At 37.7% G+C, this 20,358-nt stretch overlaps 1 protein-coding gene across 12 annotated transcripts in view; it reads left to right on the forward strand.

The window, feature by feature from the left end:
• Positions 1 to 207: 207 nt before the first annotated feature.
• FRMPD1 (FERM and PDZ domain containing 1) overlaps positions 208 to 20,358 on the forward strand; it is a 251,567-nt gene continuing 231,416 nt past the window's right edge. For 6 of the 12 annotated variants that reach the window (XM_069085267.1, XM_069085272.1, XM_069085264.1 and 3 more), the window contains exon 1: positions 216 to 578. The gene's annotated coding sequence lies outside the window, so the exon portion shown is untranslated. Of the gene's footprint in view, positions 579 to 9,445; positions 9,559 to 20,358 lie in introns of all 12 variants that reach the window. The other 6 variants (XM_069085279.1, XM_069085280.1, XM_069085266.1 and 3 more) reach the window with 4 other exon arrangements.

Below are 20,358 nucleotides of genomic sequence, written 5' to 3' on the forward strand. Positions count from 1 at the left end.
GTGTATTGAGCTCACATCCTATTCTGTGACCTCTGCTTATTTCCCAACATGACAGGATGGGCAGGCACACAACTACAAGTTCACCTGAAGCTAGCATCTATCCCTCAGTTCTATTTAAGGTTTTTGAATCACATGGCACCCAATACACAGCAGGGTTAGAACCTCAGGCAGGTAACTTGTTTTTTAACTCAGTTCAAGAGAGCCCTCCAGGCTTCTGGAGCATCCAGAGAGGGTGTGGCCTCTGCTTAGATTGAAAGCCAACTGGGGCAAAGACTGAAAGAACCGGTTGGAAAGGGACTGACTGGATAGGAAGATGACTATCCAGTCTGGCATTAGCCAGGTGCCCTAGGACAACAGGAAGAGGAGGCTAGAGAGCACATGGAGTGGCGTAAGACAAATGACTGGCAATTCCAGACTAAAAGCCGTCATCTGCAAAAGCAGCCTACACAGTGTAAAGATGTTTAGAAATAATCCTTGGAGTTAAAGAAATCTGAGAGAGAGAAACTAACCTCTTATGCCTCAAGAATTTGAGAAAGGCCTGTCGGAAGGGACTTTTTTCCTCCCCAAGGATCTTCAAGGTAATTGATGCCTTATTTCATTCACTTGTGAAAAGTCTGTGTACTTTATTTCTCTGTAGCATTTATTATTGGCTTTGTACTGAAAGAACTCAGGTGTATCTGTTGTAGATGAAGTAATGACACTGGAGATTGATTGGCTAGGGGAAACCATCACATGGATTGTTCTTTTTCAATGGGACAAATTGAGATTCTTTGGAGTTTGAGCAATGGTTTTATATCAGTGACTATTCATAGAAATTTAGGATTGCCTAAATCTGAATAAAATCACACAGGATTCCTTTTGTAGTTTATTAATCTTGAGCAAATGGTGGGAGTTCTTGCCACAGAATTGAAGGAAGTCCAAGGAAAATTTGTATTTATTTTTCTTTGCATAGAACTGAACATATGTCATTTGTGATCTTTATCAATCATTGAAACTCCAATTTTCCAAGGAGATCTGGAAGCAGGAGAGAAAAAAATAATATTCTAGTTAAGATACCAATTATGGTATATGAAGTTCTTAAAGTTTCTGAGAGGCAGGTGGAGGAAAGCTTCTACTTTTCTTCCTGTTGGAATTGGGAAAATATGGGCATAAATTGTGTCAGGTGGATGATCAGAATTGTGGAGTTTTGTTCATAGTTTTTTTTGTCTTTGATTTGGTCATCTTTCTTTTTTTTAATTAGGGTTAACCTTCCTTCCTAGGTAGGTAACGTAGTGTGCTGGGCTTGGAGTCAGGAGGATGGGTTCGATTCCAGCCTCAGGCACTTACTAGCTGTGTGAACCTGGGCAAGTCACTTCATCTCTGTCTGCCTCTATCTACTGTACCATCTAGTAATGTCCTAGAGTTGAGTAGTGGGAGCAGTAAAGAAAGGGAAACTTGTTATTGTATTAGATAGAAAAACAATGTAGAGGAAAGATTAATGGACTTCTAGTCAGAAGATGGCATATTCTAGCTCTTTCATTTACTCCCTGGGTAATATTGGGTCAGTCATTAAACTTCTCTGGGTCTCAGTAAAAAGATGGTAGTGGTATATAGTTTGTGTTTGAGTCCTTTTTCAATCATGGAGTTTTCTTAGCAAAGATACCGAAGTGGTTTGCCATTTCCTTCTCCAGTTCATTTTACAGATGAGGAAACTGAGGCAAACAGGATTGAGAGACTTGCCCAAGGGTCACACAGCTAGTAAGTGTCTGAAGCCAGATTTGAACTCATGGAGATGAGTCTTCCTGACTTGAGGCCCAGTGCTGTAGCCACTGTGCCACCCAGCTGCCCCATGGGATAGATGCATCTACAGAATGGAACAGATGTGTCTAACAGCCCTTCTAGCTCTAAATGTATGATTCTGTGATCTATAAAATACCAAAGACTATGAATTGCAGCAGAGAGGAATGAGCTAACATGACTTTTGCTGGCAGTAGTACAAAAATGGGAAGACTCATGTCTGTGCTTCTCAGAGGATAATGAAACTTTAATGTCATAGGCATTAGTTTGTTGGTGTTTTGGAGCAGATGAGGCAATATACAAGGACAAAAATGACAGAACTCCAGTAGAGGAACAGGATTTGTCCCTGTGAAGCCAAAGAAATATTGGGGTCAGATTGGTTGCTTGTACAGAGATAGCATCTGAGACTTTTCAGAGGATCAAGAAAAGCATTCTTTCCTGAAGATGTTACTAATAACAAACACTCTCATGTTTTAAAATGTATAAGGCAAGTAGAGTATATATCATCATTTCCATTACGTCAGCAAGGAAACTGAGGCTAGGACAGGAGAAATTATTTGCCCACGTTCACAGAGATAAAACATAGCGATATAACTAGCATGGAATGAATGGGGCTTTGCCCCAGGATGCTGAAATCTGGTAGGAGTATGCTTTTCCCCAGGAAAGCAAGATCTTACCTTGTAGTAACCATCATCTAAAGTTCCTTTACTGATACACGTTGATCATGCAGCGTTATCACTCTTAGCATCTCATCACTGTGGCACCCTCTAGCAGGGCTTGTGTGCCCCCCAATGCCTTGGGTAGGGGATAAGATAAGTGAGAGATGGGCTGCTTTTTCAACAGGGCTTACTTTATGTTGTCCCCTATCCAAGTCCCCTCAATTGTTTTTGCTCCAGGTGAAAACATTGTAAGTCTGCATTAAGAATCTCTTGTGCAGTGAGTAAAGCTGCAGCCCAGCCCTGGAGTCAGGAGGACCCGAGTTCAGTTCCAGCCTCAGACACTTAACACCCACACAAAAAAAACTAGCCGTGTAACCTTGGGCAAGTTACTTAACCCCAATTATCCTCCAAAAGGAAAAAAAAGAATCTCTTGATTTCAAGTTAAAATAATGCTTTGTATACTTTCAAGTAGAGACAGCTATGTAGTACAGTAGATAGAATGCTGGGTCTGGAGTTAGGAAGATCCCTCTTCTTGAGTTCAAATCTAGCCTTAGACACTTCCTAACTGAGAGACCCTGGGCAAATCACTTTACCCTGTTTGACTGAGTTTTCTCATCTGTAAAATGAACTGAAGAAGGAAATGGCAAGCCATTCCAATATCTTTGTTGAATATACTCCAAATGGGGTCACACAAAATCAGACACAACTGAAAAATGACTGAACTGAATACCTTAAAGTATTATATAAATAATATGACATATATAATATATAAATATATTAAAAGTTTTATATAAATGTTATTATTAAATATAATACTCTATAACATACCATGCATTTTTTAATGATGATGATGTTGATGATGATGATTCTACCACAGGTAACTGTTAGCCCAGCATTGCTTGTCTAAGGCCACAGAGACTCTTCACCTTTGACAATCCTCCTTTTTCTGCTCTCAGTTTCTCCTGAGTGATTGCTGTATAGCTAAGTCTAATAGTTAACTCTAGTTCAAATTAAACAAAATTCAGCTTTGTGCAAATTATAAACCAATCCTAGGTCACATTTAATGAGAGCCAAAATTCAGTCAATGAAACCCATGCAAGCTGGTCAAGGGTTTTCACATGCTACTATGTTGTCAATCAGTACTTATCTGTAAAGGCAACTAGATGGCTCAATGGATAGAGTGCTGGACTTGGAGTTAGGAAGACTCTTCTTTTTTAGTTCAAATATGACCTTTGACCCTAACTCTGTGACCCTGCACAAATCACTTAATCCTGTTTATCTCAGTTTCCTCATCTGTAAAATGAACTAGAGAAGGAAATGGCAAACTACTGCAGTATTTTTGCCAAAGGGAGTTAGACATGACTGAAAAACATCTAAAAACAATAAAATTTGTCTGTCATTTCACATAGATGTGATATTCTTCTGTGTGCCATATCACCATCATTTGTGTTAATTTTTTTGTTATTGTTTTTTTGCTTTTTGGAGGGCAATTGGGGTTAAGTGACTTTCCCAAGGTCACGTGGCTAATTTTTTGTGTGTGTGTTAAGTGTCTGAGGCCAGATTTGAACTCAGGTCCTCCTGACTCCAGGGCCAGTGCTCTATTCACTACGCCACTGAGCCGCCCCATTTGTGTTAATTAAAAAAAAATAATTTCTAATTAATATTTTTAAGAGTCACTCGGTCCATCAGATTAGCTATGTTCCTGGTGACTTTTAAAAGTTGAAAGAATCTTTAAGCAGTCTTTAAAGGCAGCTTTGAGTAGTGTGTGTGTCTTCTGGAAGTAGAGAAGAGAAACTGTAGATTCAAGACATAGTCTTGGCACTAGGGAGTTGAGTTTTCAGAGGTAAACAGGCCTAGGGAATCTAGCTGAGCAAATTGTCCAGGAGAGATGTTGTGACTGGTGGGGTAGCAGAATAAGGACTCCCCAAGAAAAAAAAAGTCACTGGGGGCCCTGAAATGCAGGTGGTATAAATTGCCTTGTTCACATGTGTTTCTTTTGTGAACCTACCTCTCTGTGGGTGTATTCTTCATATGTGGCCATTCTTTCTACTGATGTTGTGGAGACTATAGGATCCTGGAGTGACATTGTAGACACAGTAGCAGAGTATACTCTAGCAAGGGTATATTGTGCAGCCTTTGCTTTGTGTTTCTTGGCTTAAGGGTTAGCACACTGGTGGGCATTCCTGAGCTGTATTTGTAGGAGTGTGAACCCACAAAATATCTTTAATCAATGGTAGCTCTCCCACAGGGAATTCAAAATGAAAGAGCTAGTTAGGGGTGGGGGACAACCCAGTGGGAGTTATATGTGAGTAATCAATATTGATCACTAGGTCTGGACCCCTTAAGGAAAATTCTTCTTTTTTTCCTGGTGGTGATGACCTGATCCTGATTTGCCATCAAAATTCTTCCATTCCCACATATAAATGTACATGACCCAGATGTTTATTTGAAATTTCTTTGTCCTCATATCATTGACTGGGTTCACACAGATGTTGCCCTCCACTTTTTTTTATCCATTCTTAGATTTTAGCCATTTTCTAGGCTTTATCCAGAATTCAACAGCGGTTTTATCCAAAGAAAGCCAATGGATTGTACTATTATCTGCTTCTACTGTTGCTCAGTAGAATAATGTCTGCTTATCGCAAAAAATATTTCTGTAGGTTTTTACCTTTTATCAGGTGACTTTAGAAAGTCAATCAATCTTCTTCCTCCTTTTTAAGAACTGCTAATCTTCCTATAGGTAGGACAGGTCCTGTGTTTGTTAATAATTGTACAGGTCTTTGCTAGGATAATTTCTGATTCTATTATGGTCTGTTTTACAGCTCTGGAAGTATATTCTAAGTCTGCCATTACATAGGTGTTTATTGCTTTAAATGTCTTCCCTTTCAACTTTGATTTCTGGGTTCCCATAAGTCTCTTAAAAGTATTCAGCCCAGCCTTCTCTTTGATATCTTTATTATGCTCAATGAGTCTCACCCAGACAGACCAACTCATTTGTAAAGAGACCAACTCTTTAAATGAGTTCTCCATAACCTCCAAATTCAAGCTTGAAGTCTTCAGTCTCTAGCTTTCCTTCGCCTGTGTCAAAACTTTTACACACATCAAGTCCAGATGACATTTTGATATGTTTGGAGAAACATTTCATGAGAGGAAGGAGATGTTTTATGTGTTTTTCAGCAGAGTTGTGTTTAACTTAATACCGTATTGTCCCCATCACTAGAACGGGAGCTCCATCTTTTACTTCTCTATCTGCATAATGTTTTTCATGGAATAGGCACTTAACAAAAATTTCTTTCTGTTCAAAACAGAATTCAACTTTCCCCCAAAACTTTGCCTCTCGAAAGTCCCTATTTCTGCTGAGAGCTCTTCTTCCTTCCAGTCAATCAGGTTTGGATCCTCAGTCATCCTCAACCCTTCCCTCTCCCTCATCCCTTGCTGCCAATCAGTTGCCAAGTCAATTCTACCTCCACAATACTCCCCTTTGTTCCACCAAACCACCCATCAGGGTCAGGTCATTACATTTCACCTGCCCTGTTAAAATAGCCTTCCAATTAGTTTCCCAACCTCCAGTCTAAACTGTTCCTTTCTAATCCATCCTCCACACAGCTGCCAAATTGATATTCCTCAGGCAAAGGTCTGACTGTGTCATTATTGTGCATAAGAATCTCCAGTGACTTGCCTCTAGAACAAAATACAAATCTATTTGGCATTTTAAAGTCTTACTTCACAATCTGGCTCCAGTTTCCTTTTCCAGGCTTTCTTCCACATTATTCTCCTTCATGTGCTCTGTATTGCAGCCAAACTGGCCCATTTGTTGTGACGTCAACATGATATTTCATTTCCTGACTTTGCAGAAACTTTACTTAAAATGTTTTCCTGCCTTACTTCTGCCTCCTGGCTTCCTTGGCCTCCATCAAGGTTTAGCTTAGGTATTACCTTCTGGAGAAAGCAGTGATCTGATCTCAATTATTCACACACTTTGCCCCAACTAAAATTATTTTATGTCTATTTTGTATTTCATGTTCTATAAATGTGTGACTTCTCTTCCCTCCCCCCATCCCCACTCCATCTAAGTTGTTTTTTTTTGTTTTTTTGCCTAGAGGGCCTTTGTTATTCATCCTTTGTTCTCAAAGAGGACCAAAGACACCTGGAGGGTGATGTCTTGACTTGCAAGTGAACTGTATTTAAGTGAGGCAGGGCTGTGCAAAGTCATCAGCCTCATTCCCTCTGCTAGAGTCATCAGCCCAGTGGCAAGATGTAAGTCAAGATGACAGACAATGGCCCAGAATGCTGTAGACTTTCCTCTTTTCTCTTTCTATCCCCATAGTGCCTAGCAAAGTACCAAACAGTAGGTACTTAATAAATGTTTAATGAATAAATGAATGAAATGTAGATGTCTCCCTGTAAAGAAACTCCTACACCATTGATGATTCTACAACATCTACTGCTAAGGAATTTACAGCAGCAAAATTAGGTAACTTGTCCAAATTCACACTTGTCAGAGGCAGAGCACAGGTGGAATTCCATATTCTTATTTGGAAAAGTGTTTTTTTTTTAATTTCCTTTTTTCCAATTGCATGGAGAAACAAATTTTCATTTATTTATTTTTATTTTTTGCTTTTTGGAGGGGAAAGGTAGGGCAATTGGGGTTAAGTGACTTACCCAAGGTCACACGGCTAGGTTTGTGTGTGTGTGTGTGTGTGTGTTAAGTGAGAAACAATTTCTAACATTAGTTTTTTTAAATCTCAAGTTCCAAATTCTCTTCATTCTTACCTCCCCTCTCCTTCCATTGAGAAAACAAGCAATTATACATAGGTTATACATGTTTAGTCATGCAAAACATATTTCCATATTAGTCATGTTGTGAAAGAAAACACAGACCCAAAAAAAACCCCCAAGGAAAATAAAGCAAAAAATAGTATGCTTTGATAGCCATTCAGACTCCACCAGTTCTTTCTCTAGAGGTGGATAGCATTTTTCATCATGAGTCCTTTAGAATTGTCTTAAATCGTTGTATTGCTTAGAATAGCTAAATCATTCACAGTTGCTTATCATACAATATTACTGTTATTGTGTACAATGTTCTTCTGGTTCTGCTCACTTCACTTTGCATGAATTGATATAAGTTTTTCCAGATCTTTCTGAAAGCATTCTACTCATCATTTAAAAAAAACCATTATTTATTTATTCTTAGTTTTCAACAGTCACTTCCATAAAATTTTGAGTTCCAAATTTTCTCCCCATCTCTCCCTCCCCTTACCCCAAGGTGGCATGTAATTTGATATGGGTTCTACATATTCATTCATATTGAACCTGTTTTCACATTAGTCATGCTATAGAGAAGAATTGAAACAATGGGAGAAACCATGAGAAAGAAGAAACAAACAAAAAAAAGAGAGCAAATGATATGCTTCAATCTGCATTCAGACTCCATAGTTCTTTTTCTGGATGTGGATAGCATTTTCCATCATGAGTCCTTTGGACTTGTTTTGGATCTTTGCATTGCTAAGAAGAAATAAGTCTATCAAAGTTAGTCATCGCATATCATGGTTGTTACTGTGCAGTGTTCTGGTTCTGCTCACTTCTCTCAGCATCAGTTCATTCAAGTCTTCCCAGATTTTTCTGTCTGCCTGCTCATAATTTCTTTTTTTAATTTAATGTATTTATTTATTTACTTTTAGTTTACAACATTCAGTTCTACAAGCTTTTGATTTCCAAATCTACTTCCCCTCCCTCTCCCCCACCCCCCATGGCAGCATGTAGTCTGATATAGGTTCTACAAATGCCTTCACATTAAACATTAGCCAAGTTGTAAAGAAGGATTATAACCAGTGGAATGAACTAGAAAGAAGCAACAAAACACAAAAGAGAGAGAGCAAGTAGTTTGCTTCCATCTCCATTCAGACTCTGTAATTCTTTCTCTGGATGTGGATAGCCCTTTCCATCATGAGTCTTTTGGAGTTGTCTTAGAGCCTTGCATTGCTGAGAAGAGCCCAGTCTATCAAAGTTAGTCATCACAGTGTTCTCCTGGTTCTGCTCCTCTCACTCAGCATCAGTTTATATAAGTCTCTCCAGGTTATTGTGTAGTCCATTTGCTCCTCATTTCTTATAGCATAATAGTATTTCATTAAATTCATATACCACAATTTTTTAGCCATTCCTCAATTGATGGGCATCCCCTCAGTTTCCAAATCTTTGCTACCACAAAAAGAGCTGCTATAAATATTTTTGTATATATAAATCTTTTTCCTTTTCTTTTGATCGCTTTGGATACAGTGGTATTGCTGGGCTAAAGGGTATGAGTAGTTTTGTAGCCCTTTGGGCACAATTCCAAATTCTCCAGATCGATTGGATCAGTTTACAACTTTACCAACAGTGCATTAGGGTCTCAATTTTCCAACATCCTCTCCAATATTTGTCATTTTCCTTTTCTGTCATTTTAGCCAATCTGATAGGTGTGAGGTGGTACCTGAGTTGCTTTAATTTGCATTTCTCTAATCAATAGCAATTTAGGGCATTTTTTCATATGACTATAGGTAGCTTTGATTTCTTTATCTAAAAACTGTCTATTCATGTCCTTTGATGGTTTATCAATTGGGGAATGATTTGTATTCTTATAAATTTGACTCAATTCTCTATATATTCAAGAAATGATACCTTTATCAGAGGCACTTGCTATAAAGATTGTTTCCCAGTTTTTTGCTTTCCTTCTAATCTTGGCTATGGAAAAATATTTTCAATTTCAGTGGTCCTATTTAAAGATGAATCAGGTTATCATTGGTGAGATATTTCTGTTTTCCCCTTCAAAGTTCACCAATACAGATCAAATGTGCTGCTGCTTCTGCTGCTCCTGTTAGCTCTTTCATGGGAAAGCTTGTGATGGGCAGGCTCTTTTATGCCTTTGTGTAATGCCAGCTTCCATAGCCACTGCACAGAGATTTTGAATACTGTTATTGTATCTTTAAGAGGGAATGGTATCTTTTAAGAGGCAGTTTAATCTTCATCTGTAGGTTGGAGACTTTTTGAGGTACAGAGATAAAGGACAGAGAGCTTTCCTGAAGGACTGGATGAATTAACTGCCAAGGAGAAAGAATCTGAAGAGACATTTCACAAGAGAATTGAGGTAAACTCTTACTCTGTAGAGATAATATCAAAAAGGGAATTCTTGAGAGACTTTTCCATTCTGAGAGAAAGGAATTTACTTTGTCATTCTGAGAGAAAGAAACTGAAGTTCTGGCTGCTGTAGTTAATGTTTAGGGGTGATTCTGGCTGTGATTTTTCTCACTTTTTATTTTTCTCTGATTCTCAGTTTTCTTGTTTTACGCTGGATATAGTAAGATCATAGAACCTATTTTAAAGGTTTACATATGTACATATATACATATACATATATATATGAACAGATGTGCTCATTCAATGACTAGGCATTTATTTACTAAGTTGCTATTATATGCCAGACACTGTGTTTCTAGAAATATATGTACAAATCTATTCTTGATCAATTCAATCATATAAAAAAGAAAGGAAATTAAAAAAAAAGAATTCTGAAATGAATTTTTTTGTATATTAAAGAATTCTTTTGTAATGTAAATAGTTATAACCCTACATCCTATGTCTATTTTCACATTTTAAATGTTTATGATCTAGACCAACTGTTTTCAAACTTTCTGGCCTTAGGGCCACCTTAAACTCTTAAAAATTATTGAAGATCTCCCCTCCAAAACTTTTGTTTATATGAGTTATAGATATTGATGTTAACTACATTTTTGTTAGGTCATTTCATTCGTGTCTGATTCTTCATGACCCTATTTTGGGTTTTCTTGGAGAAGATACCAGAATGGTTTGCCATTTCCTCCTTCAGATCATTTTACAGGTGAGGCAAGTGAGATGAACAGGGTTAAGTGACTTGGCCAGGGTCACACAGCTAGGAAATGTCTGAGACCAGATTTGAACTCAGGAAAATGAGTTTGTACTGTCTGCATTTGTTACTTTTCAAACCGTGGCTCCAAAATCCTCCATGACTATATCCAGACAACAGTAACAAGCAGATACTACAAGAGGGGCAGTACATGTGAGTACTGAGCATGGCCATGTTGTTTGTTATGTTTTTCTAACAAAATCTTACTATGTAGAAGTCTGCACAACTTCTGATGTTATAGTGGAAAAAGCTGGGAGATGCTGTCTCAGAGGACATGATACTCAAATCTTTACTACAATGAGCTGTGTTTCCTTTGGAATAGGCCCTCATTGTGGTAGTAATCTCTCCATATACCAGACAATTAGGCATTTGTTGATCTCTCTGAACACAAACCACACACACAAACACGTGCACATATACACATGTATGAACACACATGTATGCATTTTCTGTATGTAGTTGTTAGTCATTTTCAGCTGTGTCCAACTCTTCGTGACCCCATTTGAGAACTTCTTGGCAAAAATCCTGGGGTGGTTTTCCTTTTCCTTCTCCAGCTCATCTGAGGCAAATAGGGTTAAATGACTTGCCCAGGGTCACACAGCTAGAAACTAAGGCAGTGTTTGAACTCAGGTCTTCCTGACTCCAGACCAAATATTCTATCCACTGTGCCACCTAGCTGTCTATTTGTATGTGTATAAATGTAAAATATACATATGTATACGCCTGCATGGATTATGTATGTATGTATTTGTGCAATATCCCAAAAGTTTTTAATACAGTTTTAAGTTATTAAAGATTTAAACTACACTAAAACTTTTGGGACACCCTCTATATGCACACACAATATATATGTAATATATGTATATATAATATAAAAGATATATATGTATATGTGTATATATATATTATATATAAGTAATATTTACAGCAAACACCTTATAAACCTTAAAGCACTACATAATGTCAATTATGATTATTGTTGTGGTTATCTTTTTATACATAGCTATGCAGAATTTCTACTGCTAGTTTTGTTTCCTAGACATTGTGTACAGCAGCATCTTACATTTGAAATCCCTTTTTTCTTTAAGTACATTGTCATTTTTTTGTACAGGCACCAATAAAGGGGCCAGGAAGCATATCCTTGAGTGATTTTTAGAGGCAAATGTTGTCTTATTCTTTCTTTGATCATTAAAGTATGACATTGGGGAATAAGGAGATTGAGAAAAACTTACTATGCCAATATTATAGACCCAACTCTTGGTTATTCGAGAACTTTTTTCCATGCTCATTTATTTATTCATCCGAAACTCATTCCACCTTCTTACTTCTCATTCTTCCTCTCGTATCCTGTTCAGGTTCCATTTCTTTTTTTTTTTAAAGATAGGTAACAGTTATCCCTTCCACTTCGAGACTTCCCATTGTGGTTTCAATATATCGCGGGTCAGCGGAAGTTAAATGTGAATTTTCAGGGAGTTTTGACACACAAAGTCCAACAGATAACACAGAAAAAGTTTAGAAATGGAAAAATGCATAAAATTTATGTATAGTATTATATTATATCAATATATTTTGTCTTTTAGTACCATAATAGTTCAGACTTTTTCTCTAGTCTGAAGGGAGGGTCAAAAATTTTTACATGGATTTTTCAAATCACGGGGCACACTGCCCCAAATCCCCAAGATGTGGAAGGGATAACTGTAATACTTATTTTACGTGTTTCAGAGGGTTGTTGGATGAAATGAAATAATGTATGCAAATCTCTTTGTAACTATAAAGTGCTATATGAATGTGAGATGTCACCATAATGGTAATTTTACTAATTATTATTATAAATATAGGCAACTTTTCACTGTCTTAGTGGACAATCTTTCTGAGGTGCTGTGGCCACAAAAAATGGTGGCCAACCTTCTTTCTGATGAACTATTCTGAATGATAACAACTTATATTAATATAGTACTTTAGATTTTGCAAAGGGCTTTATATATATTACATAATTCATTTGGTCCTCACAGCCCTGTGAGTTAGATATTATTATTATCTCCATTTTACAGATGAGGAAACTGAAACTCAGAACAAATAAGTGATTTGTGATGGTACAGTGGAAAGAAAAGAACTTAGATTCAAATCTAACCTCTAATGTTTCCCTACCTTGGACTTCAATTTCTTCACCTATAAAGGAGGAAGTTGCACTAGGCGGACCCTTCCAACTCCAGATCTAGGATCCTGATGCTATAATTTTTCCTAGTTCATTCATCCACTTAGTGTCTGAGAAAGGATTTGAACCAGGTTTTCCAGACATTGAACATACTGTGCTCCATTAATCCCTTCAAGTTAGATTTATTGTGATGGGATGTAAGGAGGAATTAAACTCATTATTTTAACTTTCTAGCTTTTCTAACAAAAGGTTTAGAGATAGTGGTGTGTAGAAAGTTGAAACTAGTGACCAAAATGGGACTGGTAGATGATAATTTCTTATGTCATTCTGGAATCCATTGCCAAAGGTGACTTTGAATTTGTTTGGAGAGTTGTTACAGTATTAGCAAAAGGAATATATCTGGAAATGAGAAAGTCTCATTACTGTTCATTCCTTTTATGTTCCAGTTCTCTTCAGGTACTTAGGGACTTGGGTTTAAGTGCCTGCTCTTGATAAATGAGCCTGGCGGTAAAGACAAGAAAAGGGGGCGTCAGACTAGACTGCCTCCAGAAAGTAATCTAGGTTGTAGCTATCACCACAATCCTTCACGTTTATCTAATCTCTTGTAGTTTGTTGTTGTTGGTTTTGTTTTGTTTTTTTTTAAGGAACACTGGGCAGTTTTTTCTGCCTATTTTTTCAATTTATTATTATTTTTTTGCATGTAAAGAAAATTCTGAGTTTCAAAATTTTTACCTCCCTTCACCCTCTCTCCTAGCCACTGAGAAGGCAAAGCAGTATGATATCAATTGTACATGTGAAATCATGTAAAATGCATTTTCATATTAGCTTTATCACAAAAAGGCAAGAAAAATAAGAAAGGGAGAAAATTATACTTCATTTTGCACTCACGATTCATCAGTTCTTTCTCAAGAGGTAGATAAGCATTTTTTCATCATAAGTCTTTCAGAATTGACGTGGATCATTGCTTTGATCAGGGTAGCTAAGTCTTTCACTCTCTTGTAGTTTTCAAAGAGCCTTTTCATTTGAACTTGAGCTGGAGGCATGGTGGTAAATTATCACCCCCATTTTACAGAGCGAGAAACTTGGGTTATAACAGTGACTTGCCCAAAGTCATACGGTTAACTAGGCAGAGAATCCTGGAATCTCAGCTGAAAGAGACCTCAGAGGTTATCTTTTCAACCCATACCTGAAGCACGAATCATACTTAAACATACTCAAAGACTTCCAGGGATGGGGCACTTACTATATGGCCTGTTCTAGCTATTCAATAAGAAAAAAAATCTGCCTCCTATAGCTTTGACTCTCTAGACCAAAACCCCCCAATCTAATACCTCTTCTCCATGGCAGCCCTTCAGATCATTGAAGACAATTACCATCCCCCTCTAAGTCTTCCTTTTTCTAGGCCAAACAGCCTCAGTCTCCTCCTTAGACATATTTGGGCCCCTTCCCATGGGCGTTGCTCCCTCTTTGATGTGCTCTAGCTTGTCATCAATGCACAGAATCACAGGCTTAGAGAGGAAAAGGATCTTAGAGGCCATTTAGGATGACCCTCCCCGCCATATTTTACCACTAGGGAAACAGATACCTCAGAGAAATTAAAGGCTTGCCAGAGCATTCACAGAAATAGCAGCACCAGAATCTGATCCCAGGTCCTTTGATTACAAATTCATTCTTCCATTCAGTGTATCTTGTTCTTCCTAAGATATAGCATCCAAGACTGAACTCAATATGCCAAATGGGAATAATCACAACTCATAGTTCTATTATACTTTATGGTTTAGAAACTTTTCTCTTCAGCTGGGTGGCTTGTAATCAGAAAGACCTGAGTTCAAATCCTGCCTCAGACTCTTAGATAGCTCTTTGACCATGGACAAGTTACTTAACTTATTTTTGCTTAACTTTCTTCATCTGTGAAATGGGGCTTATAATAGCACCTATCTCCCAGGGTTGCGGTGACCATCAAATGAAATAATCTATGTAAATCACTTGACAAATCTTAAAGTACTAATATACATGCTACCTATTATTATTATATAAATATATTATATGTTATTATATAAAGCACTTTGCAAACCTTAAATAATGATATAGATGCTGGCTATCATTGATAATAATTATTCACAACCCTGTAATTGCAAATATTATTTCCAGCAAGAATGATAATAAAGATATCAAAATATTGGGGCAGCTAGGTGGCCCAGTGTAACAGAGCACCGGCCCTGGAGTCAGGAGGACCTGAGTTCAGATCTGGCCTCAGACACTTAACACAAACACAAAAAACTAGTCGTGTGACCTTGAGCAAGTCACTTAACCCCAATTGCCCTACCTTACCCCCTCCAAAAAAGCAAAAAAAAGATATCAAGATATCTCTTTAGGACTCTCACTTCCCTCCATCTGGATACCATGCTTCCAGTATTGCATTGAAAGGCATTGTATTTGAAATCCAGCTTTGGATTTGGAGAACCCTAGGATCACCTGCCTCTGACCTCTACTGGCTTATTGAGGCTAAGCAAATCACTTAACTCTCATCTGAGTGTCCCAGGCAACTCTCTGAGCCTACCCACTGAAGAACAGTATGCATGAGTGGAAGGATAAAATTTACTGGGAATTCCCTACAGCAATGAAATCATAGGTCTAGCCAAAAAGGAAAAGAGAGAGAAGATTAAATAAGCCTTAAGCTTGAGGTCCCATTGGTTATACATATTGAACTGGCAGGACAGCAAGACCCCTGTGACTGAGTCAGTATGTGAGCCCAGCTTTTCAGACTCCTGGTCCAGACCGTCTTCCTTCTACCATGACTATCCTCAGAGGATGATGATGATAATGCTACCTGACAGTTATATAGGGCTTTAAGTTTTATAAAGAGCCTCATGTACACTATCTAATTTGATGAGATTATAATCAAATATGACCCAAGACTAAAGAAAATACTGCATTAACTAATTAATATAGATGGAAAATGAATTGGAGCCAGGAATAAATTCTGGAAGAGATGATGCTAGATTGCAATCGAGAAACTGTGTAGTACTTTCAACGATGCCAAGCTGCTCATTTTTGCAAAAGTTTACTTTTTTTTTTTAAGCAGTTGGGTTTAAGTAACTTGCTCAAGGTTACATGGCCAGTTATTTCTGGGTGTGGTGCTAAGTATCTAAGCCCAGATTGGATCCCAGGTCGCCCAACTCTGGGGCCAGTGCTCTTACTCACTGAGCCACCTGGCCACCCCTGAAAAGCAAATTCTTTTTTTTTTTGGCCTTTTTGGAGGGCAATTGGGGTTAAGTAACTTGCCCAAGGTTACACAGCTAGTTTTATTTTTATGTGAGTGTTAAGGGTCTGAGGCTGGAACCTAACTCGGGTCCTCCTGACTCCAGGGCTGCCGCTTTACCCATTGCACCACCTAGCCGCCCAAAAGTTTACCTTTTTGAAACCAATATACATCTAGTGTTGCTCCACAGCTAAGAAGAAGACTAACTAGCATGAACATAATGCTTCAGAGTTTGCAAAGTGCTTTACAAATATTATCTCACTACACCACAGCCCTGGGACTTAGGTGCTATTATTAACCCTATTTAACAAGAGAGGAAATGGAGGCAGATGACAGTGTGAGATGGAAGAGTTCAGAGTCTGTCTGAGATCAGAAAAGGTCTTTTTTCTTTCTCATGAGAAAGGGCCCTCTGCCCCTGATGCTCAAATGGCATCTGCCAGGGAGAGAGCAACATGTGAAAGCAAGCCCATGGCTATATACTCCCTAACGCAGAAACCCCAACCCCCAACCGGCCTTCACTCCCATTGGTGGGGAGGTGGGCTCACAATCTAAGCTTGGGAATCTATCTTGAAGACAAAGAACATGGAAACATGTTAGTGTCCAATGAAAGGCCAGGAAAGCAGTTTTGTCCTTATTTGGCGTATCTTGTGCTGGGGTGTCCCTGGGGAGGGCCTCCATTGCTCTAAGTCCCAGATTCCTGTAAGGTCAGGTGACTTCTAAACTTAGGCCTAGTGGATGCTGAAGCCACTCTAAATTTCATGTTTCAGGATGGGGAAACTTCACTGCAAGTCATCTCTCACAACAGTTAAGTGACTTGCTCAGGGTCACTGGTCTCCACTCTAAAAAACTCTTCCTTGCATATTTCTTTTATGTGAGAAAATTTTCTCTATTCTACTTCTCACTTCTTCCTTCCCCCTTCTACCAGTACATTCCTTTTTCTCACCCCTTCATTTTTTTTGGAGATTATTCTAACATAATAGAACCATACACATGCCCCCTGTCTATATAACTCCTTTTAACTACCCTAATAATGATAAAGTTCTTCAGAGTTACGTATATCATCTTTCTAGGCCAGCACCCACCTGGGTGGCATAGACCTTTCCTGAAGATCTCTTAAGTTTTCTTCTTTTTCTTAAAAAATATCCTACTGTACCTTGAGTTGGCTCTGCCACTCCAAAATTTTATTTGAGGAATTATTTTAAAGTTGATTAGATTGGGATATTGAGAGAATTCAGCTGGGTTGCTGAATCCACCATCTTGGTTTCCTCCCCACCCCCCACTAGCAATAGCAAAGAAATTCTCAAAAAAGGTTAGAGAGTTCTACTTTAGAGTAATCAGAAATCCTAAAGGGAATTATGAATAAAAACCATTTGTTGACCCTGAGGATAAGTTTACTAAAGGGAAATTTGTTTTTACCCCTGTTTCTTTGCCGGAATGTGAAATATGGATGTAGACCACAGCATGTAATATCAGATTTTTTTTTAATGATGGTTAGTTTCACTAAACTTTTTTTCCTCTTTTTTATCCTTTGCCATGGAGGATGACTCTCTTGGAGAGGAAAGAAGATGTGATTTGTATTCCTATGGAAACTCTAGGTGATACAAAAGATAGCAATAAAATTTTATTATTTAAAACAATATGCTCTTAAGACCTGTCTGTCTGCTCTAGATGTTAATTGACCTTAGGCAAACAGTCAGGAATGCTCAGCTCTCAGATCATTTTATTTTTGTTCCTGGTTCCTGGAATTATCTCTGTCTCATTGGGAGACAATTAAGAAGATTGACAGCCCTATTCCATCCTCATTCTGTTAACGGAGTCGTTGTTCTTGTTTTCATTCCTGAAGCTTTTTTCTAACACAAAGACTAGTCAAATAGTGTCTTAATATAGGGTTTTTTTGCAGGGGGTTTTTGGTGTTCATAAATGAGCTTCAGAGACCAAGAGATTCCTCCTCTCTCTTTTAAATCCATAGGGCACCTCATTTGTACCTGTCTCCTGATACTTACAATACATTGCCTTATAATATAGTTATTTTTTTCAGTCTTGTCTTCCCTATCTAATGTCTTATGTCTTGATAAACAGTCTGGTATAGAGGAAAGAGTACCTGATTTGTGCCAGTTAATAAATATTTATCAAATGCGATCCTAAATATTGGGGATTCAAAGAAGGGTGAAAGATTGTCTCTGCTCTCAAGGAGTTCACAGTCTAATGGAGGGGACAATGTGTGAACAACTACATACAAAAAAGATATATACAGGATAAATTAGAGATAATCAACAGAGGGAACGCACTCAATTTAAGAGGGGTTGAGAAAGGCTTTCTGTAGAAGGTGAGATTTTTTTCTGGGACTTGAAAGAAGCCAGAGAAGCCAGGAAGAGGACATGAGGAAGGCAGGCATTCCAGGAATGGAAAACAGCCAGTGAAGGTGCCCACAATCAGAAGACCTGCATTTGAATCTTGGCTCTGTTACTTATTAGCTGTGTCACCACAAGCAAATCACTTACCTTCTATGAGTCTCAATTTCCTAATCTGTAAAAGAAGACTGATAATTATAATTGCCCCATAGGGTTGTGTAGTGCCAACACAATATTCACAGCACCAAAGGTGACTATGAATATGCTGGCATAGGTCTGAATTGCAAAATATAACAGACTCTCCATATAGACAACAGAAGCAAAACATTTATTCAGGCAACAGAAAGCTGAATCCCCAAACCAGAAAGCCAAATCCAAGCATTAGAAAACCAAATCCATCATAGCAGCAAAGAAGTTAATATACCATAACACAGCAGAGAGCCACACAATTTAGCCTTCTCACAAACAAACACTCACAAGCTTAGCTGTCTACTTGCTTGCATCCTCTCTCCCCCACCATACTAATTGCTTTGACTCCCAGCTTCCTCGGGGTTCTGCCCCACACATCCAGCAAACTCCTCCCACTACAGGCTCCATGTGATTGCATTGGGCTTATTAAGGGACAGGGAAGATCTTCATATTCCCATTACCATTACAGGTTGTTGTAAGCAAAGCACTTAGTAAACCTTAAAATATTAGGTAAATGTGAACTATGATTGATATAACTTCCTTGAAGGCAGAAACCATATTTTAATCATCTTTCTATTTCCCAAACACTAAAAACAGTTGATTTATATAGTATTTAAATTAATGAATTAAATGAGGCTAGTCATCTCTCCAAAGCCTTTTCACATAGAAGCAAAATTAGGAGAGATAAACTCACTTTTAATATCTTGGCACTGGAAATCAGAAATAGAAAAGATCGAATAGCTATTGTATAATTTTCAGAAATACTAAGGCGGCATTTGCTATACTTAAAAAGTTATCTGTTTTAAAGATCACTTTAAGGTAAGGTAAAGCATGGGGTTCTAGAGTCTTATTTGCTGCACTGTTCACATTTATTGTGCTTATAAGGTATTGACTGACTAATATGTTGAAAAAGTCTATTGCAGTGTTTTTAAAAACATACTTGTCATTCACTTTGCCTTAGATAGTGAAAAAAAATGTTTCCAAACCTATTTCAAGTGGCAGTAAACTTACCTTGTTTATGAGAGGAAAGTGTATATGTGTTTGGGCATGTCCTCATCAAAATATAAGGTGAGGTTTGTAATTAGGTCCCTACATTCCATCCCACCCCCTTTTTAACATACTTCTTCTCCACATGTGTTGATGTCACATGCGTGTAATAGCCTTTTTTCAAAATGGGTCTAGTAATGTTGAATAACAATAAATGATCAATTTTATACAGGATCTACCAAAATTAATCACAAGTACAATCTTAAAAGATCATTCTTTTCCCTTTCCTATCAATCTATCTCATCCCCAGTATATATTACATTTGTTATAATATGACTATAATAATATATTTAGTTGATTAAAATCCTATCTCTACTACATGTTCTGTTGGAAAGGATCTGATAAACTATTCTAAATTCAGGAGTTTAAGATCAATAAAGTTTACTGTGAGAAATTTTCCAATAGTATTTGCACTCAGAAAAACCTGGAAACACTTGCATGAACTGATGCAAAGTGAAGTGATCAGAACCAGGAGAACATTTTACACAGGAATAGCAATAATGTGAGATGATCAACTGTGAATTACTTAGCTATTCTCGGCAATATGAAGATTCAAGACAATTCTGTAGGAATTAGGATGAAAAATACTATCCACCTCCAGAGAAAGAATTGATGGAGTTTGAATGCAGATCAAAGCATACTGTTTTTTTTCTTTCTTGTGTGTGTGTATGTGTTTTGTTCTGTGACTAGTCACAACGTGACTAATATGTAAATAAGCTTTGCATAACTGCACACATATAGCCTATATTAAATTGCTTGCCTTCTCAATGAGAGGAGAGCAGAGGGAAGGAGAGAGGGAGAGAATTTGGAACTCTAAATTTTAAAAAAAACTAATGTTAAAAATTGTTTTTAAATGTAATTGAAAAATAAAATATTTCATTAAAGAAAAACAGTATTTGTACTTTGCTAAATTACTCAAGGATTTCTGATTTAATTAGCAAAGTTGATATGGGAATTCCTTTTACCACCAGCAGCAACCTTTCTATAACTTAGTAAATAAG

This window comes from Petaurus breviceps, unplaced genomic scaffold, assembly GCF_028583685.1.
Source record: "Petaurus breviceps papuanus isolate PSGF00001 unplaced genomic scaffold, PetGlider_PUasm1.0 175, whole genome shotgun sequence".
NCBI lineage: Eukaryota > Metazoa > Chordata > Mammalia > Diprotodontia > Petauridae > Petaurus > Petaurus breviceps.